The sequence below is a fragment of the Pinus tabuliformis genome, chromosome X (genome assembly GCF_031772625.1).
Source record: "Pinus tabuliformis cultivar Carrire ecotype Pingquan chromosome X, CPIR1, whole genome shotgun sequence".
In the NCBI taxonomy this organism is placed as follows: domain Eukaryota; kingdom Viridiplantae; phylum Streptophyta; class Pinopsida; order Pinales; family Pinaceae; genus Pinus; species Pinus tabuliformis.
Genome location: NC_142308.1, coordinates 1437050778 through 1437059206, shown reverse-complemented (window position 1 = coordinate 1437059206; position 8429 = coordinate 1437050778).

Sequence of the window (8429 nt, the reverse complement as noted above, 5' to 3'; positions counted from 1 at the left end):
CCAACTTTCCCGAAGACTTGGGATGATCCTTGGGTAGTGTGCACTTGCCTGATACCTTACTCTAACACTTCCTTTCAATTTCACTACCTTCCTACAACTTGCAGCTAACTTTCCTGTCATAAACCAGGACATCCTCCGGTAACTACAAGAAATCATGCAGTAACTACAGGAAACGCTGTAGCAGCCTGTTTTAGACTGTTTTGGGGAAAAATGATGATCAGAGCCTAGGATAGGCCTTCAACATGACCTCCATACCCCTCCATGCCATTTTTGACCAATTTTCCCATACTTTCCTCCCCTCCAAAAGATCAACTTGTTTAGCTTAAAATTTACATTTCTGAATTGAAAACCAAAAGACTCTTTTTTGAAATATTTAGCTAGTGCATGCATACATCAGTGTTAGCAATGTTAGGATCATTTTCCTGCTTACTTAGTATAAATAACTAGATGGTAGAATGCAATTTTTAATTAGGTCTCTTTTGTAAGTAATGTGTGTTAATTCTTCGCTAGTAATTTCATGTCATTCCATAGCACTTTATATTCATCACTTTCATTTCTTTAACATAGGAAATCATTTCCTTTCTGCATTAAAGATAGCTTTACATTCATTGTGTGTAGTTAGCATCCTTCTAGCCAATAGAAGATTGGTTTGGAAAACCCTCGTGGTCTATTGCGCGAGTTGAGAAGTGATAAGAGTAGACCATTGCATAGGTTGTACATATAGCACTGTCACCTCCAAGTTTGTATGAAACACAGGTTGATAAAGTAAAGTTCGTAACCCTAGGAGTTGCAGCATCATTGTTGCAATATTGGGGCTCATCACTTTTTGGCACTGTTGCCAAGGAGGTGTCTAGGTAGATGTGATTTCTGCTTTCCTTTCTATTTGAAATTCAGTAAATAGATGCAATTATTTCTTTCCTTTTGTTTTTGATTCAATATATAGTTGCAATTCCTGCCTTATTTCCATTCTTCAAGTAGTTCCATTTAGCAAATAGTTCAAATTTATGCTTTGTTTCCATTCTGCAAGTAGTTCTGCAGAAAAAAAAAATTAAAAAATTTAAATAAATAAAAATAAAATCCTTTCATGCCTCGTACGAGTTGAGACAACTTAGGAATTTTTTTTTCCAAATACCACCACACCTTCAAACAACTAACCCTCCCTCTTCTTTGATGTATGTGAGCGAGAGGACACATTAGGCGAACAACCAGAAATCTTTAAAGAGGCTATTGTGGAAGAAGAAGAATAAACCATTCCACCAACCTACACAATGGTTAAAAATACAAATGGGATTGAAAATAGAAATGTTGTTAAAAACATATCTGAGGGTGATTTTCCCATTAGAGAAACTAATGGAGATGCTACGCTAAAAATCATAAGCCCCTATTCCCTTCTTCACTTCCATTTCTTAACCTCAAAGGATCCTGATACCTTTTTATTTGAGATTGTTTTCATCTACAAAACTTATGATTATACCTCTGACGACCAGATGTTGAAGCTTTTATCATCCACCCTTAATCATGTAGCCTTGTGCTGGTTCATGGATTTACCTGGGGACAACATCACTACCTCATCTCAAATGCTACAAGCCTTGAACAACAAGTACAATGATTATTGTAGGTCTAAAGACACCAAAGAAGCCTTTGTGTAGGTTTTAACCCTGTACATATATTACCTGCATACGAATTATAAAACATAGAAAATAAACAATGCAAGAGCATAACACATAAAACATATATACACAGAGATCCTCCCCTGGATCCCAAAACTCGGACTACCAGTTTGATTTTTCATTATGTTCCTTTCAATGTTACAATACATATTTATACATGTCGAAGCATCCAATACCATGGACCAAAAACCATCGTGTCCAAAACCATGGACCGAAAACCATCGCACCCGAAACCATGTGCAAAAAACATGCACAAAACCATAGGTAGGTCCGCCCAACCTAATATAGCGTCCAAAACAAAAATTTTCTAGGGAATTGCCCCAGTCTCCATAGAGGGGGGTTACCTACCTGGCTCAAACCCCCTGTGATGCTCCCGCTATGCAATCGGCCTAACGAAGGGGGGGCTCTGCGCCCCCTCTAATCCCCTCGATTAACTATGCGGGCTAGTCATGGAAGGAATATAAGACAACCCAACATCCTCCCACTTATTGTTTTCTTTCCATAAGGGGCCAAAAGAGAGCTTAGTCATTTATCCAGCCTTGCAACACCAATTTTTTCTCTAAACCAAGAGAACTTTTCAGAGCTCACAAATTTTGTCAATGCATCTGCAGTATTCTTCAAAGTGTCCACCTCTACCAACAATATCTTTTTTTTTTCTATCATATCCCTCAAAAAGTGATACTAAACATCAATGTTCTTTGTCTTTGAATGATATGTAGGGTTCTTTGCCAAGAAAATTGCACTTTAGCTGTCATAGTCTACCCTTATAGGTCCCTGTACTAACCCCATACTTGAAAACAATCTCTACAACCAAACTGCTTCCTTGCTTGCATGAGTGGTTTCCATATATTATGCGTCTGTAGTTGATAGTGTCACTACATACTGTTTCTTACTCATCCAACTGATTGCACAACCAAATAGGTTAAACACATACCCACTTGTAGATCTTCTCTGATCCAGATCTCGATCCCAGTCTTCATCAACAAAGCCACGAATATCCAACACTCTGTCCAATCCTAGTCTTCCTTGGTAGCACAAACCATAATCACTAGTGCCACACAAATACCTGAAAACCCACTTCAATGTTCTCAAGTGCTCCTTCCCTGGTTTTGACATAAACTTGCTCAATACTCCCACTACATGTGCAATGTCTAGTCTAGTACAGACCATTGCATACATCAAGCTACTGAATGCACTTGCATATGGAACACAAGACATGTCTTGGTCCTCTTCTTGTGTATTGGGACACTGTTTAGTAGATAACCTCAAATCTACAGGAATAGGAACTTTCATCGGTTTACTATCCTGCATATTAAACCACTGTAGTATCGTCTCAACATACTTCCTCTTCTTTAACCAGGGCTTCCTCTTTGCCCGGTCTCTTTGAATTTCCATTCCCAAAATATAGTTTGCAACACCAATATCTTTCATGCAAAATTTGGAGGACAATTGAGTCTTCAAATCATGGATAATTTATTTGTCATTTCTGACCAACAACATATCATCCACATACAAGGGAAGATAAGTAATACGGTCACCAATTAATTTAAAATACACATAGTTATTTTCTTTTCTTCTGGTGAAGCCAAGTCCCCATATAAATGTATCAAATGTCTGATACCACATCCTTGGTGACTCTTTTAACCCACACAGAGACTTCTTTAACTTGCATACCATTTCTTTCTTACGCTTTGCCAAAAAACCTTTAGGTTGCTTCATGTAGATCTCCTCCTATAGATCCCTGTGAAGAAATTTTGTCTTCACATCCACTTGTTCTACCTCAAAATAAAAAGCAGCAACAACAGATAAATGTAATCTAATAGAATCTACCTTGGTAATAGGAGAAAAAATATCACCAAAATCAATTCCCTGCACCTGGTGTTGTTGGGAAAAGTATCCAATACGGAATGACCCTATCCCACTCTAAGGGTGATAGTACCTCAGCAACAACCGAATGCAAAGCTATTCAAGATTACTTCTTTATGAGATGTAAGAGAGGGGAGAAAGAGATCCACTAACCGTTATCTTCCGCTAATGTTTGATCCAATCTTCTCTCCTTGCTGCTTGCTCCCAGCTCCTTGCTCTTTCATTGGCCCAGCTACACAAAGATCCTGCAAAAGCACAAGAAAGGGAAACTACAAGAAGCATACATCCCTAACTGATTCAAGGATTAGAATAAATCAAATATACAAGCATCAATACGCCACAAAGACACATGCATATAGAAGAACCTCAAATGCTTTATTAATGGAAGAAGTAAAGTTCTGAGAGTGTTACAACCATAATAGGCCCAACCCAGCAACACCTCCCAGTAGAAAGAAATCTCCTCTTCACCTCCTTCAAAGCAATCACCCAATAGTTCTATATTCAAACCAACAACACTTCCTTACATTCACAAGATTCCAGCCTCCTCTAGACCTCATAAGAGAGCTCTATATATAGGAGTTTTGGAGAAAGGATGAGTCAGCTTGAGCTTGGCATGAAGCTGACTAGTGTCCTCTCCCACTTCAGTTATACTTCAGTTCTTGAGTCCACTTGGAGATCTAGATCCTCTTACTCATCACAAGGCGAATTCCCTGATCCAAGTGTCATTTTGGAAGCTTCCTGGGCATTTGACACCTTGCAGAATGACTGTGCCACTTGGCCAATCTCGCCCAGCGTAGGTAGCCTTCATTAGATTTGACATTCAGCGCAGGTACAGAGTGGAGCAGTTGACATTCAGCGCAGATGCTCAGTGGAGAAGTTGACATGATCCTGAATTAGCTTGTTTTTGAGTGTTTTCAGGTGGAGAACTGATTTTTAGTGCTGTGGTTTGCTAACCTTGTTCCTCTAGGGGTAGGAACAACATGTTTAGGGACTTTGGATCCCTTAGATTATCGACATTTCATGCTTCATGCTGTAAGGAACAAAAATTTCTATAACAGTTGCCCCCTAAAGTATGAGGTCGTTTATCGGGTGAAATGCTTTATCAGGAGGATCCGAAGTTCATTCAATCGCTGAGAGGTTCCCTGTAATAAAATACAATACAATACATTATTTTTCATTCTGCTTTCATGATCTAGCTGAGGCGGGCATTCCCATGCTCAGCTTTATAAATTCCTTTTGGTACATAGAACAGACGATCGTCTGATGGTAGACTGATAATTCTCTGCTGAAATTATCATCCTTTGAGTAGGATGATCATCTGCTGCAATGATGTACATATCAAATGTCTTTATATCCTATATATCGCAGCTCGGATGGATGAAACTAGATCTGGGGTCTTCAAACTCGTTCGATCTTCACTCAAAGTACAAGTCGATCCATGTGAGAATTGCGCTGAAGTCGAACATGGAAAGACATCGCTTGATTACCGGTCAATAATGCAAATTGTTAACAAGCGCGAGAGGAATCACCAATAATGACAATGACCCTCAAGGTACTGCAGTACAATTCACATGGTGTGAATAAAGGACTTGGCGTCGAACACCACGCAAAATCTTTTGGTCGAAGGTCATTGATGTATACCTGTCGCCGGAAGTGAGAAACTTGCCATTGAGGCATGCAAGCTTCAAAGTACTGGGGGGGGGGGTGTTCCTAGATCCACTTCTTGGATAATGAGCTGAAGTCGACAAGAAGCGATTCATGAAAGGAGGGCCTTAATGAATCCCACATCAGTGACATGGAACGGAGCTAATGATTTTAGTGGAGATGAAAACAATCTGTGAAATATGATTCAGGGTGGCGATCATGGGTGGATGAAGGATAATGTATGGCAGTGGATGGGACACGGTTGACTCTTTCTGAACAACATCTCTTGAACATATAACGACACTGATGTGATGGATCGGTAGCATTACCCCAAATGTGGATGGTTTGGCGAGGACCATGGTGATGAGACCGGTGAATGAAAACAACCCAACCCGATGTGATACGGAGGACAAAGTGTCATGTTCAAGAGCGACTTGCTACCATTAAAGCTTTGAGGTTCTCCCAATTTTTCCCAGTCATTTCTGACCAGTACCTCTTTATTTTTGTCAAGCTTGAGGAGGATAACATATGCTTGTTCTATAACCTGCCCTTCGGGCAAGCCCATCGCTATGTTTTAACGAGCCTAGTGATAGGGAAACTCGTTCTCGTCTAAAGACAAGTTTGTCGCTATTTAATCATTTTAACGAGTCTAACGACAAGGAAAACTCGGTCCTTTTCATTTTTAGAGAGTCTGAAAAGGTACAGAAAGTCAACTCCAAAATTCCTTTTTCGTCATCTAATCCCTTAAGTCCGAAAAAGTATAAAACAATACAGAAGGGATGAGTTTTCGATAACTTTAACGAGCAGAATAAAACAAGCGCTCGACCTTTTTGTGCAATAATCCCTCAAGTCCAAAAAGATTAAAATCTAGAAGAGGGATAGCTCTTCCGATCACTTTTAACGAGCTGGAAGGCCAAAACTCGGCAAACTTTTCATATTTTACGAGTCAGATGAAAAGAGCTCAAAGAAGACTCGTCTTTTGAGGAACGAGTGATAAACAGGGATAGCAGCAGATTCCAGGTACAGGTTGGAATTTTCCAATCACGGCAGTGTCACAAGGATGGCTAAGTGAAATCACTCTTCGCAGTTGTTCCTCAAAATGGGTAAATAATCATATGGAGGTAAACGATCGGCCAAATGAACGGTGGAGGTGGTGGCTGCAGCAAAACAAGACCAAGGTCTTTTTATGGTTGATCAGGGTACATTCATGATGGTTATTTACCGGGAAGTTCATTTTTTAACGAGCTTAAACTTGCTCAAAAGCTTATGTTTATTTTTTAACGAGCATGAACTATGACGCTAAAACTGCTCGGATCTCACTTTTTTATTTTTAACGAGCATAAATTCCGTGGTAAAACTGCTCGATAATACCAGTCATAAGATAAGAAATGTCTCCTGCAAGATTCCATTTTTTATAGAGCTCGCACCTCACATAAGCTATGCTCCAACTCCTCCTTTCTTTATGCAAGTTCGGAAACGGCTAATCTTAAAAACAGATAAATAACCGCCCCTATCTTGCACTCCAAAAGGTTTGCATGCCCCCAGGTATAAAGTACAATTTCAAGGCTGCCCCTACTTATCCGATAAAACATTTGTTTTAAAGGGTGATGCTTGCCTCTTTCTGGTTACCCAAAGATGGTTCTATTTGCTGCTGCAAGTCAATCTCTTTCTTCGGCAATGTCTACTGAAATAGACAAGGGTGAATGACTCTTTGTCAAACAAGTAACCTTGACAAAAGAATCATGTTCTAGAACAACCCCTCTTCCTTCCACGGACGGGGTACGAACTAGTCATATTCTTTCGCGGAAATTCTACCTTATACCCAAGGTTTCCTCTGCCCGAAGCAGACCAGGATGCATGCCCCCTGGGTTCCAGTCCCATCTTTCCGAATCACTCGCACTCATCGGGAAGGAGGACTGGGGGTGGAGACATTTCTTGGGTGAATAGACCATTGAGGGTTGGTATGTGACTATTTGCGATGCGTGATCCCGGAAATGAAAGTTGGTCTACGAGCTTGACCATTCTTCCTTCGTGTGGAAAACACATTACTCTAAAGAGTGAGGAGACTATAGCTCCCATGCAATATATATAGTCTCGTCCAAGGAGTAGGTTATAATCCAAGGGTCCTTGAACAATGATCACGTTCATCTGAACGGTCTTCCCTTTCAATGTAACAGGCACATTGGGGAGGATCCCTAATGGTCGACTGGTTCCTTTATCAAAACCCGAGAGATTTCTTATCTCAGGCAAAAGCTCTGGGGAACCCAGTGCTTTCCAAGCAATAGAGGAAAGGATACTCACAGATGCCCCTTCATCAATGATGGTTCCAGCCATTACCATCCTGTAAATTTGGACTATGATTCTGAATGGTATACTGGCTGGTAACCGGGGTCTGCCTAGTTGGTTCCAATCAAAGGATACAACCAGGTTGCTTGGTGGTGGGACCGAATACACGGTCGGATATGACCTTGACGATGTTCCTTCCTGCGATAAAGGAATGGGCGCATTGCCCTGATGCTCATCAGAGTCGGTGTTGATGAAAAGAATCCGGATGGTGTCATCCTTATTCTCTTCAGAGAGGGTGTCATTTGAAGATGAATCTTCAGTGACGGTTTCATTTGAGGATGAAACCTCTGAAGGAAGAACCGGGTCAACTGCCGTATCGACCTTTAGACTTTCGTCTGGTCTGGATTCAGTAGGTTCATTTTCAATGACTGACGCTTCAGCTGACCACTTGAGCGGGCCAGCTGTATTTTCAACCAACGAAGGACTTGGCACGAGTTTTTTGTATCCAGGAGGAAGTCTCAACAGTGAAACCGGACGATCTTCCAAAACTCTCTTCGCTTCGTCTAATAAGGGAGAACGGTGGATGGCGTGATCGCCTTTACACAGTTTGCAGGGGGATCTTATTCCCCCTCTTTGTCTTGAACCTTCACTTTCGCTGGTTGACGGTAAGCATTCAACATGGCTATCAGAGGTTGATGCTCCCGAATTGTGCAACTGAGGGGACCAGTCCCTTAGTATCCGGGGAATACAGGGACAATCTCTATGGAAGTGGTCTCCTCTACATATGACACATGGCGATTTAGGCCCGGTCTGTGCTGTGTATGGATTTTTGTTAGATGTCTTTTGTTTGCCCCCAGTCTCCTTAGGCTCCTTCTTCTTCTTCTCCTTCTTCTTCTTCTCCTTCTTCTCCATGGGAGCTTGGCTTTTGCCGGCTCTACCTTGCGAAGACGAAGGATTGGAGGA